This window comes from Desmodus rotundus, chromosome 7 (genome assembly GCF_022682495.2).
Source record: "Desmodus rotundus isolate HL8 chromosome 7, HLdesRot8A.1, whole genome shotgun sequence".
Lineage (NCBI taxonomy): Eukaryota > Metazoa > Chordata > Mammalia > Chiroptera > Phyllostomidae > Desmodus > Desmodus rotundus.
The window spans coordinates 45,205,780-45,224,968 of NC_071393.1; the positions used below are offsets into that span (position 1 = coordinate 45,205,780).

At 37.0% G+C, this 19,189-nt stretch overlaps 1 pseudogene; it reads right to left on the reverse strand.

Annotated features, from left to right (window-relative positions):
* LOC112316988 (small ribosomal subunit protein eS24 pseudogene) overlaps nt 1–2,038 on the reverse strand; it is an 85,191-nt pseudogene extending 83,153 nt beyond the window's left edge.
* Nucleotides 2,039–19,189: the final 17,151 nt, after the last annotated feature.

Genomic DNA, 19,189 nt, shown 5'->3' on the forward strand with positions numbered 1-19,189 from the left:
TTTTTTTATAGAGAATGGCATGCATTTTTATCATATATAGTAATTGTGTGAATTATTTTGTTACTGATTTGTCCAATTTTTTAAAATGTATGGCAGAGCACAATATAGTATTGTCATATTTCTTTCTTTTAAGTTTTGAAATATTGAAAAATTATTGACTGGAGAATGGGGCCAGTTTATGTGGGCAGGACTTTTTCATTTGGCACTTGTCTGGTGGTTCTCTTTCTAACCTTACGGTTCCGCTACATTGTTTGGCTATTTCATGACATGGAGTTTTTGAAGAGTCCAGGACCATTGTGTTGTAGAATTATATGCAGTGTTTTCTCTTCACTGTTCTTAAAGTTAATCTGTTATAGCTTTTATTCATTTTTTAAACTTTTAAAAATATTTTACGTAGTCTTTGATAAACTCTCAAATTTAAGCGGATCTGCCTAGATGTTTTTTTTGTTTGTTTTCAAACACTGCTTTGTTATGATATAATTTACATACAATGTAATTCACCTGTTTGAAGTAGAAAATTTAGTGGTTTCCAGTATATTCACAGAGTTCCACATCCACCTCCACTGTCTAATTTCAGAATATTCTATCACTTCAGAAAGAAGCACCAGACTCATTATTAGTCACATTCTTCCCATTCTTAGCCTTTGACAACCACTAACCTATATTCTCTTTCTATAAGTTTTCATACTCTGGACACTTCATACGGGTGAAATCATGCCATACGTGGGCTTTTGTGACGGGCTTCTTTCTGCGGCATGTTTTCAAGATTCATTCGTGATATATCGAGTATCAGTACATCATTACTTTTATTGCCAAATAACATTTCCTTGTATATTCCCACATTTTATTTAGCTTTTCATAGTTGTTGGGCAATTGATTTATGCTTTCTGACCATTAAAATAATAATTCTATGGACATTTGTGTGTGACTTTTTCTGTGAAAGTATGTTTTCAATTTTCTTGACTATTTTTCTAGCAGTGAAATTCCTGGGTCATGTAGTCATTGTTTATTTAACATTTGGAGTTACTGTGAAACTGTTCTCCAAAACAACTGCATTATTTTACAACTTCATAACTAATATCTGAGAGTTTCCATTTCTCCACTTCATTGCTACTACTTGTTATTACTTATATTTTAGAAAATAGCCATTGTAGTGGGTGTGAAGTAGTATCTCATCGTAACTTTGATTTACATTGCCCTAATGACAAATGACATTGAGCATCAGTACATGTATTTATTACCATTTACATGTAATTTTTAGATAAAATTTATTTAAATTAGTTTTCCAATTTTTAATCCTCACCTGAGGATATTTTTCATTATTGATTTTAGAGAGGGAGGAAGGGAGAGACACAGAGGGAGAAAGAGGAAGGTGGGGGGAGAGGGAGAGAGAGAGAGAGAGAGAGAGAGATTGGTTGCCTCTCATACATGCCCAGACTGGGGATGGAACATGAAACCTTCTGGTGTATAGGACGATACTCCAATCAACTGGGACACCTGACCAGGCAGATATGATTTCCATTTTAAGATTTTTGTCTTTTTATTGTTGAGTTTTATAAGTTTCTTATATAATCTGGAGACTATATCCCATCAGATGATTCGCAAAAATTTTCTTTCATTGTGTTTTTGTTTTTCAGTCTATGTTTAATTTTTAATTAAATTTATTGGGGCAACTTTGATTAATAAGGTCACATAAGTTTCAAGTGCACCATTCTATAATACATCACCTGTCCACTGAATTGAGTGCTCGCCACCCAAAGTCTAGTCTACTTTCATCATCATATATTTGACCCCCTTCATCCTCTTCAACTCCCCTACCTCCCTGCCCCTCTGGTCACCACCATACCACTGTCTGTGTCTATGAGTCTGTTTTGTTTGATTGTTGCTTTCAGTTTTATAGCCCACATTCAAGTGAAATCATATGGCTCTTGACTTTTTTCATCTGACTTACTTTGCTCAACAGGATGCACTCAAGATCCATCGGTGTTGTTGCCAATGGTAATACTTTGTCTTTTCTCAAGACTGGGTAGTATTCCATTGTACGTATGTACCACATCTTCTTTTTCAGTCATCCATTCAATGACACTTAGGTTGTTTCTGTATCTTGGGTACAATAATGAATAATGCTGCGATAAAATAGGGGTGCATGTATATTTTACAAACACTTTTTTCTAAATTTGGGGCTTAATATTTAGAGGAAGTGTTATTGGGTCATATGGCAGTTCTATTCTTAAATTTTTGAGGAAGCTCCATACTGTTTTCCACAATGGCTGTACCAAATTACATTCCCACCAGCAGTGTATGAGGACTGCTTTCTCTTTACTTGCTCTCCAACACTTATTATTGTCCTGTTGGTGATAGCTAATGGGTGTGAATTGCTATCTCCTTGTGGTTTTGACTAGCATTGCCCTTATAGCTAGTGAAATTGAGCACCTTTTAAAAAAGTATCAGTTGGCCATTTGTATATTTTATTGGGAGAAGTGTCTGTTGAGGTCCTCTGGAAAGAGAGACTCCTTTAGGGTATTACCATGTTCTTAAACAATTAGGCTCAATGGCATACTTCCCATGGACTTCGTGGCATTATGTTTGATAAATTAAATCTGGACACATCTTTAACTAAAAGTTGAGCTATGCGAGTCACTTGGAACCTCAGCTTCTTTTCCTGAAAAATAAAAGATTAGATGAGATGATTGAGAGGTTTTTGGGGGGTGCTATGATTCATGAAGAACAATACTAAGTGTTGAACACAACCTATGAGATAAACAACATTGGGCTTAGACCTTCGGGGACATTGAACTCTGCTGAGGTCTGAATCCAATGACGTTGCCTCCCTGTGCCTAGACATGTCTCATACAGTCATGTGGTGATGATGAGCCAGGGGATGAATGGTTCACTATGTCTGCTACAGAGGCCTATTGTTCCACTCATCCCTTAAATAAAAGCTCTGATCTGAGCGTCTCCTCAAACTACACCCATCTTTTGGTCAGTTCCTCCTATTTTGAAACATTCAACCATCACCTCTATATTAATGTAAACCTCCATCTCAAACACTCATCTTTCTCATGAGCACTGATTTCCAACAGTCTTTCAGGTGTCTCTACGTGGATGATGAGGATGATGATGATGATAGTAAAGATAATGAACACTGTTGACCTCTTGCTAAGATTCATTCGCTGTGCTAAGCTCTTTTTTTTTTTATTAGCTTATTTAATCTTCAGAGACACACAGAAGTTAACCTGTTCAAAATCAAACATATGGTAGATCTGGCACTTAAGACTGCTAATGTTCAAAATTCCACGCCTGTACACTGGGTTGATGAGGTTCTCTGTTTCACAGTCTCTCTTGCTGTGTTCCCTGACAATAGATGCTGTCCACTATCCTGAAGTTCCTGAATCCTTCTTTCATATCCTTATGTTTACAACAAATTAGTTTCCAAGAAATTAACATCAAATTGATCTTTATCCACCTTACTCCTATGCCTGTGCTGCAGATCTTTATCCCTCCCATCCAACGTATTACAATAACCACCAAGCAAAATAACCTGGTTCTAAACTTCTGTTATTCATTCTGCCACCTAATTTTTCCTGACATAACTGGAATCTAGTCACTTCATGCCATTCTTAAAAAGCTGTAATGGCCTTTCACTGTTGATAAAATAAAGACTATAGTCCTTACTCTGGCATGTATTACTTCCATGACTGAGGCCCAAAGATGATTTCAGCTATAAAACCCACCAAAGTAGTTTTGATTATTCCTTTGATCACATCATGTATTCTTACATCTTATATTTCTTGAGGGCGGGGTCTCTAGCTTCCTACTCCTACTTGTAACATCAGAACGCAGCTTTCTTGTTAGAGAACAGCTAGCTCACTTTTCCTTGCACTCAGAGCAACACATCGACTCTGTTTTCAGAATGCAGACCGGCCTCTAGTGAGTCTCAGAACTTGTCTGCTTTCCTTTCTTCAGTCGTGTTTTTTAACTCTGGGATGTCCGTCTTCTGCCCCCATCATGGTTGTGACTTCCAAAATCTTTCAAAACCCAGATCTGAAGCTTTTCCATTTAAGTTTCCCAAGTCATGTTATAAGCTTCTTGGGCAGAAACACCGTAATTTATTCATTCTTGAATTTCCTGTGTTATCATATCACTGGCTACAGGATGATACGTTTGTATTGCTTACATATAGAAAGGGCTTAGTAAATGTTTGATAACAGAATTATATCTCCTGATATTCTTTATAGTTCTGTGATTCTAAATTACCATTCAATCTTTATTTCTTTAAATGTTGTATTACATTGGAATGAATATTTCTTCCTGAGATTCGAAATATGTTAGGGTTTATCTGGAAAGTAAAGATACATAAGGATTTTAATCATAGTATAATTAAGACCTAAGGTTTTATAGAAATGCCAGAGAATTTTGCCACAAAATAATAATGAGCGCCTTTCTCATGAAAACAATATATTCTGTGGGACATTTCTTTTAAAGGAAGTGACAATTGTCCATAATTATAGTCAATTTTATTACCGTTGCAATTACATTTTTTTACTTGTCTTTATTTTCTTTATGAAACTAACTTATGCAAATAATGATTAAAAATGAAGTCAGAACTCAAGATATCTCATGCATCTAATTTAGTTTGTTTCTATTAGTAATTCCAATACAAAGTAATAGTAAAACCAATATCCAGTTCTCAGCCTGCTTGTACCTAAGTGGAGCCATTGTATTGAATCTCTTTTTAATGTTATTCTAATACAGTTGTCCCATTTTTTCACCCTTTGCTCTCCTTCACCCATTCCACCCCCTGCCCCCACGGTCAATTCCCACTCTTGTCCATGTCCATGGGTTTAATTTTATGATTAAATTATGATTAAAATTACTCTCTTGTAGAGATCGATCCAACAGGAGGATATAATCCTTCCAAACATACATGCACCCAACATAGGAGCACCTAACCATATAAAGAATACCATGGTGAACTTTAAGGGAGAGGTAGGCAGCAGTCCAGTCATAGTAGGGGGTTTTAACACCTCACTGTCATCAATGGATAGATCTTCCAGGCAAAAAATCAACAAGGAAACAGCACCATTAAATGACACACTAGATGAAATGGATTAGTTATTATTTATAGAACATTTCATCCCAAAGCAACAGAACACACATTCTTCTTAAGTGCACATGGATAATTCTCCAACATAGACCACAAGTTAGGACACAGAATAAGTCTTAACAAATTCAAGATGATCGAAGTCATATTAAGCATTTTCTCAGATCACAATGATGTGAAACTAGAAATCAATCTAAATAAAAAGACTCAAAAACATTCAAATATATTGTCTATATAACATGTAATTAAATAATGAATGGGTTATCAGTGAGATCAAAAAAGAAATTAAAAACTACCTAGAAACAAATGAAAATGAAGACACAACCACCCCAAATCTGTAGGACATGGAGAAAGCAGTTGTAAGAGGACAGATCGTAGCACTCCAGGCACCTCAAGGAGCAGGAGAACCCTCAAACAATCTAACTCTACACCTAAGAGAACTGGAAAAACAACAACAAACAAAGCCCAGAGTAAGAAGAAGGAAGAAAATAATAAAGATCAGAGCAGATGTAAATGGCATAGAGACTAAAAATACAATTCAAAAGGTAAATAAAACCAGGAGCTGGTTCTTTGATGGACCTTTAACCACACTCATCGGGAAAATGAGAGAGAGGACCCAAAGATAAAATCTGAAATGAAAGAGGAGACATAACTGCTGATTAAAAAAATACAAGGGATTTTAAGGAAAATACAAGGGAAAATACTATTAACAACATGCCAAAAATATTGAACAACCGGGGTGAAATGGATACATTTCTAGAAACATGAAATCTCCAAAACTGAATCAGGAAGAATTAGAAGACCTGAATATACCAATAACAACTAATGGAATGGAAGCAGTAATCAAAAAGTTCCCAGCAAACAAACATCCTGGACCACATGTTTTCACAGGCAAATTTTACCAATAGTTCAAAGAAGAACTAACTAAGCCATAAAAATCCTAGAATAAAACCTATCAGTAAAATCTCAGATATTTTGTGTAACTTTTTTTTGGCTGACATTATTTCGCAGGGCCAGGGAAATAAAGAAAAAAATCAACACATGGGACTACATCAAATTGAATACCTTCTGTATAGCTAAAGAAACTATCATGAAAATGTAAAGGGAACCCAATATATGGGAGAACATATTTGCCACTGATACATCTGATAAAGGTTTAATTTCCAAAACATATAAGGAGCTTACACAACTCAAGGCCAGCAAGACAAATAATCCAATTAAAATGGGCAAAGGATCTGAATAGACACTTTTCCAAAAAGGGCGTACAGAGAACCCACAGACATATGAAAAAATGCTTCAAATCACTAATTATCAGAGAGATGCACATTAAAACCACAATGAGATATCACCTCACACCTGTCAGAATGGCCATCATTAATAATCAACAAACAACACATGCTGGCAAAGATTCAGAGAAAAAGGAACCATCGTGCCCTGCTAGTGGGAATGCAGACAGGTGCAGCCACTGTAAAAAAAAAAAAAAAAACTATGAAAAGGAAATGGTTTTTTACCCAATTATTCTTCTTTTAGGAATCCTACAAATCATGAAACACCAATTCAAAAGAATATATGCTCCCCAATGTTCATAGCAGCATTATTTACAATAGCCAAAATATGGAAACAGCCTAAGTTCCCATCAGATGAATGGATAAAAAAGCTGGGTACATTTACACAATGGAATACTACACAGCTGTAAAAAAGAAGGAACTCTGACTTTTTGCCACAGAGTGGATGGACCTGGAGACTATTATGCTAAGTAACATAAGCCAGTTAGTGAGACATATACCACATGTTCTCACTTATATATGGAATCTAATAAACTAATGAACAAAATAGAAACAGAAGTATAAAAACATGAAACAGGCTGAGAGCTGTCAGAGAAGAGAGGTCCACTGGATGAAAGAAGGTAAAGGGATCAGCCAAAGAATGTTTATTCATGACCCATGGGCTCTGAAAATGGTGTGGGTATTGCCTGAGGGAGCTATTGGGTGGAGGTCAGCAAAGGGGGAAACCTGGGACAACTGTAATAGCATAAACAATAAAATATAATAAAACAGAGGAAACTGGTCAGACACATATTATTGCTTCCCATTTTCAACCAGTAAATACTTGCCATTAATAAACAGACAGCTAACATTCTGTCAAGAATGCTCTAGACATGTTACATAATATAACACTGCCTCTTCAGGCAGTGGGTCAGGAAGGCTAAGAAATAATGTATGTGAATTTCTTGATTTCCTTATCAAGAAAAGGACAAAATTGATGAGACAAAAAGGACAAAAGGACAAGACAAGGAAAAAATCAACACTTGTGCTTCTGAGAGTTTTGGACCACATATCCTTGAAAAAAGACGTGCTTCATGCATCACAAGCAATGTTCCTTCAGCAAGGAAGCATGCCTGGGAGCATGATATTGGGTCCTTTGCACCCTGACTGCATCGTCATGCAGCAAGGAACACTGCCAAATGGACAGGAAGCCAACCCAGCTACCACTGTGACAGACCGTGCAATCAGCCAGCTGATGAAGATGGGCATCTTCTTGGCATCTGGAAACATTCCCTTTGCAGTGTCATGGATACCAAAGCAGTCAAATGATAATACCCTGCACAGATACATGAAAGTCTTCATACAGGCCCTTGACCCCATCAGATTTGTAGACATTAGCCAGGCAATCATCAAGGCATTTGAATTGCCTTTCAGCTCCAGCTTTGCCTACAGCAGCAACTAGATGGGTATGGGCAAACTCAAGAGGATACACAGAACACAATGAGGTGGCCCCAGTGGCACCACCTGATGCCAAATTCCCTGCAAAGTAGCAGCAGAAATGGGTTCAGTTGTCCACACCACCCAGGAAGATCTGCTCTGCGCAATGATTTATTTTTATTTATTTATATTTTTACTGCATTTACTGAGGTGACATTGGTTAGTAAAATTATGTAGGAAATTCTATAATACATCATCTCTTTGTTGTGATCTGTTTGTCATCCCAAGTCAAGTCTTTTTCCATAACCATTTGCCACCCCCCAACCTTTTAACCTCTTCTACCTTCCCCAACTTCCTGTCCCTCTGGTATTCACCACACTGTTGTCTGTGCCGGTGAGATTTTTTTCTCAATCCCTTTACTGTTTTCACCCAGCCCTCCAGCTCCCCCTCCTCTCTGACAGCTGTCAGTCTGTTCTCTGTATCTATGGGTCTGTTTCTATTCAAGTGACCAAGCTGCTGGTCTTAAAGCCTTAACAAAAGGTGTAGCATATTTTCACTGAATAATAAGAACTTCTATTTTGATTGCTCCTGCTAAATGGCAAATTTTGTTTTTCCAGTGTTTTCCATTTGCTAAGCAGTCGTGACAGCAGTTTACATGGTGGCTGTTACTTTCTGGGACCGCCACAGGATGGACCCTCATTCCCACCCATGGACTTCCCTGTCTAGTTGGCCAAGAGTCCCCGATTGACGGCAGGGCTTCATTCTGCTGAATACGACAGTCCTGAAAGCTCATGGATGTTCTTTCCACCATTTAAAAATACGTCCATCAACAATGTTCTCAATAGGTGGTCTTATCAGGCTTTTCTTCTCTTGTTGTGAAGTCTTCAACATAAAGCATGTTATTATAAGTTTATTGTAGGTTCCAAGAAAGTGTTTATACTGTTTCATCTGACTGAATTGTGGTAGTTGTGCAGCCATATACTTTTGTTATATTTTTAGTCACCATTTCTGATCATGAATTTCTTTCTGTTCTGGAAAAGCAGTGGTTCAGTCTTTGTTTGGACATCCCCAGTGAAGCCTGATTTCTCACTTAAGCACAGGCTTTCCCATCAGATACCAGTGGGAGGCTGAGCCTGTCAAGTCTGGGGTTGGAGGGTTGGGGTCAGTGTGGATATCAGGCCATTGGATGCCAGGGAACCTAAAGTAGACTGAGCTGTTGAGTCACAGCATGAGGGCACTTGCCCTGGAGAGTTGCCACCAGCTGCAGCAGTCTTCACTTGAGTGAGAAATAATTTTCATGTGTTTGGAAAGAGAAATTCTGGATTAATTTGTCACTAAAGAATTACTTGGACTAATCTGACCAACAGAGGTGGCATTGGTAATCGCAGTCATTACAGATAAGAGAGAAAAGCCAACAATGGCAATAGTTAACCATCATTGAGCACTTAACAGGCTTTGTTCTATGTATTCGAATGAATTATTATGTTCAGTCCCACAATAACCCACTTAAGAGATGAAGAGACTGGGGCATAGAGAAATTTAATAACTCAGCCAGGGTCACAGAGTTTGTTAGACTTAGAGCTGGGATTCACACTTACACATTTGATTTGATACCAAAGTCTTGATTATGCTGTAGATCCTTTGGTTTATTCACATATTTATAACTTTCTAAGTAAATGCAAAAGTAGAACTTGATTCTAAGGTATAAAGTGTAATATTTTTTGAGAAACATGGTAGAATATGTCTCCTGGGAAATATCTGGGGATTTATATAAATTTTAGCAACTTGGGGGCAAAAGGGGAAATTTCTGGTTCCTGTGATCTGCTTTGATTTTATAGTACGTATGCCCATATGTTGAGCACAGAGTAGGATTAGCGCAGTCTTCTAGGATTTAGGAATGCTGATGTGATTAATATGTCCTGATTTAACAGTGACAACAGCATGGAACAATTAGCCACTTTATAAATTAAATTCCATTTATGTGTCCTCTGGGGTGGACTCCGTCAGATTAAGTGAGTCTCTGGGCCTTAATTGTCCATGAAGTTATGAACTGAGCCTTGCTCTGCACTATGAGGATCAAGTTCCAAAGTCATTGTCATATTTATCCATCAATTTTTGACTCCTTAGGGAATCATGACTTTAATGAAGACAAATTCTATTACTTTAAACATTTATTCTTGATAATAAAAATTAGACCAAGGCCCTAACTAATGAACTGGCAAATTATTTTATTTTATGCTATTAAAGATAGTAGTTTGTATTGGTTGCTTCAGAGGTATTTTATTATACTTTTTTTTGGTAGTAATATAAGAAATGCCGATTCCCTCTCTAAAAAATCTAGACTTTCTAAAAAAAAGTCTAGGGCTGGGCAGGGAAAATACCAGATGAACTGAGATGGAACCTAAGAAAAATACTCAGACTAATGGGGGGTGTCAAAAGAATATTCAAGTCAGCTTGAAGGGACTCCTATTGGCAAAATTTGGAGGCTCTTTGAAGATAAAAAAGAATATTGACTGTGACGGACTGTTGACAGAGGAGACTTTTACATTTCTTAACTTAAGGGGAACAATTTAATACAGATGCGGTGTATGCAGGTTAAGAGATTGGTTTGAGTTTGAATCTTGACTCTATTACTTCGTTGGCTGTTAAGTTCTTAAATATTTCTATGCTTCAGATTCCACATCTGTAAAATGGGAATAATAATACCTACCTACATCAGAGGAATGATACAAGGATTGACTAAGACAAAATCTGTGTTTAGAACATCACCTCACACATAGCATGTGCTTAATAATTTTTACTACTTTTATATTATTGTGTATAATACCCACTACTCATTAGAAAACTGCCATATAAGCCCTGGGCTTCTTTTATGGCAAATTGGTTTTCAGTTTTTTGAGATATAATGGACATGTAACACTGTATGTGTTTAAGGTGTACAATGTATTGACTTGGTACACTTATATATTGCAAAATGGTTACCACAGTGCTGTTCATACTTCCATCGCTTCGCATAATTACCATTTCTGTTTTGTGGTGAGAATATTTAAGATTTACTCTTAGCAACTTTTAAGCATATAATGCAGAAATGTTGGTTAAAATCATCATCTTGTACATTAGATTGCCAGAATTTAAACATTTTTAACTTGCAGTGTGTACCCTTTGACAACCGTCTCTCCATTTGCCCCACCCTCCAGGCCCCAGCAACTACCCCCATCCTACTCCCTTTTCTTCTAGGATCCTTATTTGACTTTGGCATCAGGTTGGGATGCATAAAATGCATCTGGGAGTATTCCCTGCTCTTACATTTTTAAAAAGAGTTTCAGAAGGATTGGTATTAATTATTTAAATGTTGGGTAGAATTCACCAGGTAAAATATCTGGTCCTGGGCTTTTCTTTGCTGGGAGATTTTTTATGCAAAGTGAAATAAGCCAGGCCGCAAAAGACAAATACCATATGCTCTCACCTGCAAGTGGTCCCTAATGAACAAAACAAACGAGCAAAATAGGATCAAAAGAGGCATGGAAACAAGGAACAGACTGACAGGGACCTGCAGGGAGAAGGGAGGAAGGGGCGGTTGTAAGGGAGATAAGAAGGGGAAGGGCCTAGAAGAAGTATAAATGATGCACGTGGACAACAGGGTGAGGATTGGCTGTGGGGGCAGAGGGGTGGGGCAGGGGAGAGCAATGGGGGGAAATTGGGACAACTGTATATAACAACAATAAAAATAATTTTAATTATGTTTGACTGTTGGGAACTCTTTGACTTATGATTCAATCTTTTTACTAGTTTTTTGTATGTTCAGATCATCTGATTCTTCAAGGTTCTCTCTTGGTAAGTTGTGTTTCTGGGAATGTATCCATTTCTTCCAAGTTATCCAATCTGGTGTCATGCAATTTATTAATGGCAGCCTCTGATGATCCTTTGTGTTTCTGTGATATCAGTTGTAACATTTCTTGCTTTTCTGATTTTATTTATTAAATCTTCTTTTTCTTAAGTCTATCTAGAAGTTTATCAATTTTGTTTATCTTTTTAAAAAACAGCTCTTAGTTTCATCGATTTTTGCTTTTTTTTTTTTTTTTTTTGGTCTCTCACGTTTTTCTGCTTCGATCTTTGCTATTTCCTTTCTTCTGCAAACTTTGCAGTCCTGGGCTTTCTTACTATGATTTTTTTTTTTTTTTAAACAACTGAAATCCTGGAGACCTTTTTTACAGCTGAATTACTATCTGACACAGTAAGTTATCTCAGAAGCCACTGTGACCACAGGAAATTGTTGAAATCAAAAGTTGGGAGATAGTCCCTGCAGCCCCTGCCCCAGGAGGACAAGGGCCACCATCTAGTAGCAGTCCAGTGTCTAACAGTGCTGGCTTCAGCAGCGAGTACTGAAACTGGACTGATTCGAACATGGCCCTTGAATGACATGCAAATTTGTGAAGTGTTCACTGTTTTTTGATAGATTGTCACTGGACTTTTGGGAGTGATCACTTCGTAGTGCATACAGATGCTGAATTATATCATCGTGCACCAGAAATATGTGAAAACAAAACCCCGCTAGTATCTGACCAAACAAGGCTAACCTGGCCCCTTCTATGCAGGAGGCAATAGTTAAGAGTATGTGAACCAGCTCCAGGCCACCTGATCCAGGAACCAGGCTGTGCCGCTTCTGGCTGTGCAGGCTGTATGTTCAGAGCGGAGAGGGAAAGAGGCACCAATAAAGACCAGTTCCAGAGCGTTAAAAAGTTGTATAATAAAAACTGTAGAAATCCCACTGCTGGGTTAAAAGCAGTTCTATGATTCAGTGCCCTGTAAGAATTCAGACCCAAGCAAAGGTATTCGGGGAGAGCTGCAGGGCAGGAATCTCTGTGCAAAGATCACCTTTGGCCTCAGCGATGTTTTCAAATGAGAATTAGTACCGGAAGTTGAAAAGTGAGCCTGCTGGGTAGCTGGCAGAAGGATGAACCCCAGAGGCCTCCGGGGCCCAGGGAATCAAAGAGCAATCTGGACAGGGTCACTTAGGGAACTGACCACGTAGTTCGTGAAACTTTAATGTTGAGATGACTTGGGCCAATTGAGGTTTGCTTGGTTGCATGAGTCCCAGGAAGTGCCTAATTAAGAAGCCTACGAGGAATTACATTCTTACCTGACTATTTCTCTTTTTGGAACGTTTTAAAACTCTCATCCTCATCCTATTCCAAATAGTGTTCATTGAGATTGTGTTTGAAGTAGCATTAGTTTACTATAAAATCTTTTGGACTTCCTTTGAGTCAATTGAAAAGTCTGCACGTAGAGAAGAAATAAAAGTTTTATCTCACGGTCAGTTTCACTTTTTATTGTTTAAAAGGATGTGTTTCTAGAAATCATCAAGTGCAGCTTCAATCTTTTAATGTAAGATAATGCCAAAAATAGAGTTTGTAATTTACGTATTCACTAAATCCAAGACTTTCCTGGAACAGAAAAAATGACTAAATCCAGGGAGAGACACAGTATTCTTTATTTTAAACTTTTTACCAGTGTGGTTGTGCATATAAAGAGACTAAAGGTCAAGTAGATTGTGTGCACACTTGCACAAATGAGACTCAGTTTCTCTACACATTCCCCTGTACAGTATCCCTTTTATCTTTTCTTATTGACATTTTTAAATAGCATTTTAAGTTAACAGCAAAATTGAGGGAGAAGTACAAATATATTTTCCTATTTCCTGTGCTTCCACAAATGCATAGCCTCCCCCTTTATCAACATGACTCACCAGAGTAGCACTTTTGATGACCCTACATTGACACATCGTAATCACCCAAAGTCCTTAGTTTATGTTACAGTTCACTCATGGTGTTGCATATTCTATGAGTTTGGAAAAATGCATTATGACATGCATCCATCATTATAATTAGCTAGAGTATTTTCGCTGTTCTGAAAATCCTCTGTGCTCCAACTATTTATACCCCAATCGCCCTCGCATCTCTTGGCAACCATGGATCTTTTTACTGTCTCCATAGTTTTGCCTTTTTCAAAATATCATATAGTTGGAATCATACATTATGCAGCCTTTTCAGGTTGGCTTCTCTAACTTAGAAATATGCATTTAAAATCCCTCCATGCATTTCCATGGCTTAATAGCATTTCTTTCTAATGCTGCATAATATCCCATTGTCTCAGTGCACCCAGTTTTATCTCTCCACTATCCCAACGAACACATCTTGGTTATGTTCAAGTTTTATCAATTATGGACAAAGTTACTATAAATATCTGTGTACAGGTATTTAGTGGATATAGTTCCCAACACCTTTGGATAAATGCCAAAGAGTATGATTGCTGGATAGTCTGTTAAGAGTATGTTTACTTTTGTAAGATACTGCCAAACTGTGTTACAAAATGGCTATGCATTTTGCATCCCCACCAGCAAAGACTGAGTGTGCCTGTTGCTCCACATCCTCATCAGCATTTGGATTTGTCAATGTTGTGGAATTGGCTATTGTAATAGCTGTGACATAGCATCGCCTTATTGTATTAATTTCCATTTCCCTCATGACACATGACGTGGAGCATCTTTTAAAAATACAACATTAAATTTTATTGTAGTTATGTAAAACTTGAAAAATAAGACACCATAAAATTTAAAACAAAAACATAAAATTAAAAAAAACACAATAAGATAGCTCAAAAAGGACGAAAATAAAGATCTAGTAGGGGGGCAGGTTAAAGAAGACGCTCCAGAATGGGATTTGAATAGGGTGTCAGGGCCAATGAGCCCTTCAAGGGTGCTGCATCCAGAATCAGCTCAGGGTTCTCTACAGGAGCCAGTGCAGGTGCAGGTAATGGATCTTCCGTCAGGTGTGCTGGGTCCACTGCCAGCTCCTGGTTTCACGAAGGAGACAGTGCAGGTGCATGTCATGCTTCTCCCTTGAAGACTGCTGACTCCAGTGCCGCTCATGGTCTCTTGCAAGAGTCAGTGCAGTGAAGTGGATGCTTCTCCTCTGAGGGCTTCTAGCTCCAGTGGGGCTCAAAATCTCTTGCAGGAGCTAGTGCAGGTGCAGGTAATCCCTTTCTCTGGGGGGCGGGGGGGGGCTGCTGGCTCTGGTGCCACCGCATGATCTATCACAAAAGCCAGTACAGGCACAGGTGATGGCTCTCCCTTCAGAGTTTTGGATACAGTGTTAATAACTGGCCTTATGCAGGAATTAGTGCAGGTGTAGGTTGTGCTTCTTCCTTCAAGGCCATCTTCAGGTTCCCTGCAACAGCCAGTGCAGGTGCTTTAGATGGTTTTCCCCCAGGGATGCTGGGACCAGTGCCAGCTCTTTGTCTCCTGAAGGAGCCAGGTACAGGCTCATGTGATTATTCACCCTTTAGGGGTGCTGGGTCGAGACTCAACTCCTCCTTTGCAGGACCCAGTGCAGGTGCACATGATGGTTTGTTCTTTAGGGCTGCTGGCTCCAGCACCATCTGTTCCAGGTGATTTTTCTTCTGGCAGGGGTGGTGGGTCCTGTCTCAGCTCAGTGCCTCCTGTAGAAAATGCTCCACATGCCAGCCTTTGCTCCAGAGCTGTAAACGGAATGGATGTTGATGCTGGGGAATCTCCATGTTGTTCTTCATATTGGTTTCACAAATTTACATTCCCGCAAGCAGTGAATGAGGGTTTCTTATTATCTACTTCCTCTTCAACACTCATTATTACTTGTCTTGTTTATAATAGCCATTTCAACCTGTGTGAGATTGTATTCCAGTTTGGTTCTGATTTGCATTTCCCTTACAGCTAGTAAAATTGAGCATCTTTTCATATATCTCTTGGCCTTTTATGTGTCTTTTGAGGAGAAGTGTCAGTTCAGGTTCTTTACCCATTTTTTTAATTGGGTAATTTGTTTCTTTTTGTTGTTGAATTGTATCAGTCTTTATGTATTCTGGACACAAACCCCTTATTGGAGGTATTGTTTGCAAATATTTTCTTTTATTAAGTTGGTTTATTGATGATTTATTTTCCTGTCCAGAAACTTTTTAGTTTGCTACAACCCAATTTATTTTTGCTTTTACTTCTGTTGCCTCTAGAGTGAAATTTATAAAATCCTCTCTGAGACCAAGGTCCATAAGATCAATAACTACATTTTCTTTTATATATTTTCCTGTGGTCTTGTATTTAGGTTTTTGATCCTTTTTGAGTTATGTTTTATGTATGGTGTCAAAGAGTAGTCTAGTTTCATTCTTTTGCATGTGGCTTTCCAATTTTTCCTGCACTATGTAGTGGAGAGATTCTCTTTTCTCCAGTGTATGTTTTGGCTTCTTTGTCAAAAATTAGTTGCTTATATTCATGTGGGTATATTTCTAGGCTTTTAATTCTGTTATAATGGTCTGTGTGACTGTTTTGCTCTGAATACAATATTGTTTTGATTATTGGAGCTTTGTAGTGTAACTTGAAGTCAGGGAGCATGATATCACCAGCCTTGTTGTTTTTTACTCAGTACTGCTTTGGCTATTCAGGGTTTTTTGTGATTTCATACAAATTCGATAATTTTTTTGTATTTCTTTGAAAAAATGCCATTTGGATTTTGATGGGGATTGAATTAAATCTGTATATTGCTTTACATAATATGGCCATTTTAACTGTTGATTCTTCCAATTCATGAACAAAGAATCATTTAATTTCTTTTTGTCTTTAATGTCTTTCATCAATGTCTTATAGTTTTCAATGTACAGGTCTTCACATTCCTTGCTAAATTTATCCCAAGGCACTTTATATTTTTGATGCAATTGCAAATTAAATTTTTTAAAAAATTGTCTATTCTGAAATTTTATTGTTAGTAGATTGGAATGCAATGGATTTTTGCACATTAATTTTATACCCTGCAACTTTACTGTATTTGTTTACTGTTTCTCATAATTTTTGATAGAGTCTTTTATGGTTTTCTATATAAAGAATCATGTCCTCTGCAAAAAGTGACGATTTTACTTTTTTATTTCCAATGTGGACACCTTTATTTGTTTCTCTTGCCTTATTACTCTAGCTAGGACTTCCAGTTCCAAGCTGAGTAAGTGTTGAGAGTGGACATCCTTGCCACGTTCCTGATCTTAGAGGAAGTGCTTTCAGCTTTTTGCCATTGAGGATGATATTACCTGTGAGTTTGTCATATTTGGTTTATTATGATAAGGTGATTTCATTCCAGCACCATTTGATTTGCATATGTCAAAATATCCTTTTGCCTCTCTGAAGGATCCTACTTGATTGTCACGTATTATTATCTTTTTAATGTATTTTAATTGGATTTGCTAGTATTCTGTTTAGGCCTTTGGCATCTATATTCATCCGAGATATTGGTCTGTAACTTTATTTTTGTGTGTTGTCTTTGCCAGGATTATAATAGCCTCATAAAGTGGGTTAGAAAGTTTGCCACTTCAATTTTTTTGAAAGAGTCTGAGAAATATAGGCATTAATTTTTCTTTCAAGTTTTGTAGAATTCATTACTGAAGCCATCTGATCCTGGATTCTTTTAATTAAAAGAATTAAAATTCTTTTAATTTGGGGGGGTTTGATGACTGTTTCATTTTCTCTAATGCTGATTAGTTTGTTTGGCTTTTCCAATTCTTCATGATTCAGTTAAGGGAGGTTAAATATTTCTAAGAACTTGTCTATTTCTTCTACATTATTGAATTTGGTAGTGTATAGACTTTCATAGTATTCTTGAATTGTCCTTTATATTACTATAGTATACATTGTAACTTCTCTTTCATGTATGGTTTTGTTTATTTGAGTTTTTTCATTTTTTCCCTTAGCAGTTTAACTGGAGATTTGCCAATCTTTTAAAAGAAAGAACGATCTCTCTTATGTTAATTTATTTTATTGTCTTTTTGCTCCCTATTGTGTTTAATTCTGCTCCAATTTGTATTCTTTCCTACCTCCTATTGACATTTTACTTTCTCTTGTTCTGTAAGGTGAAGTGTTAAGTTGTTTATTTGATATTTTTCTTGTTTTATGAAGTGGGCCTGTAATGACATAAACTTCCCTCTTCTTACCACTTTTACTGTATCCCCCCAATTTTATGTCGTATTGTCATTCTCATTGGTCTCTATATATTTGATCTCACCTTTTATTTCTCCTTTGACTCAGTTGCTCTTTAGTAGTATGTTGTTTAATCTCCACAGATTTTTTTTCATTTTATTTTTGCACTTGATTTCTAATCTTAAATCATTTGGTTAGAGAATATGCCTGACATGATTTCAATGTTCTTAAATTTGCTGAGGCTGTTTTTGTGCCCCATTGTATGGTCTATCCTTGAGAATGTTTCTTAGGCACTGGAGAAAAATGTGTATTTTGTTGTTCTGGGATGAAAAGGTCTGTAAATATTGATTATGTCCATTTGGTCTAATATGTCATTGAAAGCCAATATTTATTGATTTTCAATTTGGATATCTATTGATTGTTGTCAATGGGCTATTTTCAGGTTCCCTGCTATATAGTGGGGTTTTTTTTTGTCAGTTTTTCCTTTTAGTTATGTTAGTAGTTCTATTATATATTCTGCTGTTCCAAGTTGGTTGCATATGTATTAACAAGTATATTTGTTCTTGGTGTATTATTCCCTTATTACCATAAAATATGCATCTTTGTCTATTATTGTTTTTATCTTCAAATCTATTTTGTCTGATCTATATGGCTACACCCACTTTCCTCTGGATGTCATTTGTTTGGAGTATTATTATTCATCTTTCCACTTTGAGTCTATATTTGTCTTTGCAGCTGAGATGTGTCTCCCAAAGGCTGCAGGTGGTTGGGTTTTGCTTCTTGATCTGCCACATTATGCTGTGCCTTTTAATGGTAAGTTCATTTCATTTATATTTCCGTTGATTATAGACTCATAAGGATTTCCTGTAGCCATTTTATCTTTTGTTTTCTGGTAGTTCTGTTTTTCCACTATTTCATTTCCCTTGTGTTTCTGTTATTTTCATTTGGGGGTATTCTATGATTTTTGTGCCCTTTTAATATTAAATATCTCAGTTCTAGATTTGGGGGGGTTTCTATTAGGTTTATGCAACAGAAAGTTTCATATATGTAGTAGTCCTTTTTTTCTGATTGCATCTTATCATTATTCACCTGTGCGAGTTTAGTTCTTCCCCCCTCCCTTTTTATGTTTCCGTTGTCATAAATTATTCCTTTTCATGCTGTGCATTCATTTTCAAACTGCAGTTGCTATTATCTTTTTAAAAATGTTTTTACTTCCTTTAATCTTTATATTATATTTAAGTGTTTAATACATTATTCTGTATGAAGGCTGCAATTTGCTGCTTCAACAGATAACATCTGTTAGTCAACTTACTTGCAATTTTGTATCCTTTTGTATTTTTGTTTCAGATAAAAGAGCATCTTTCAAGTTTTATTGTAATGTAAGCCTTGTGGTACTAAGTG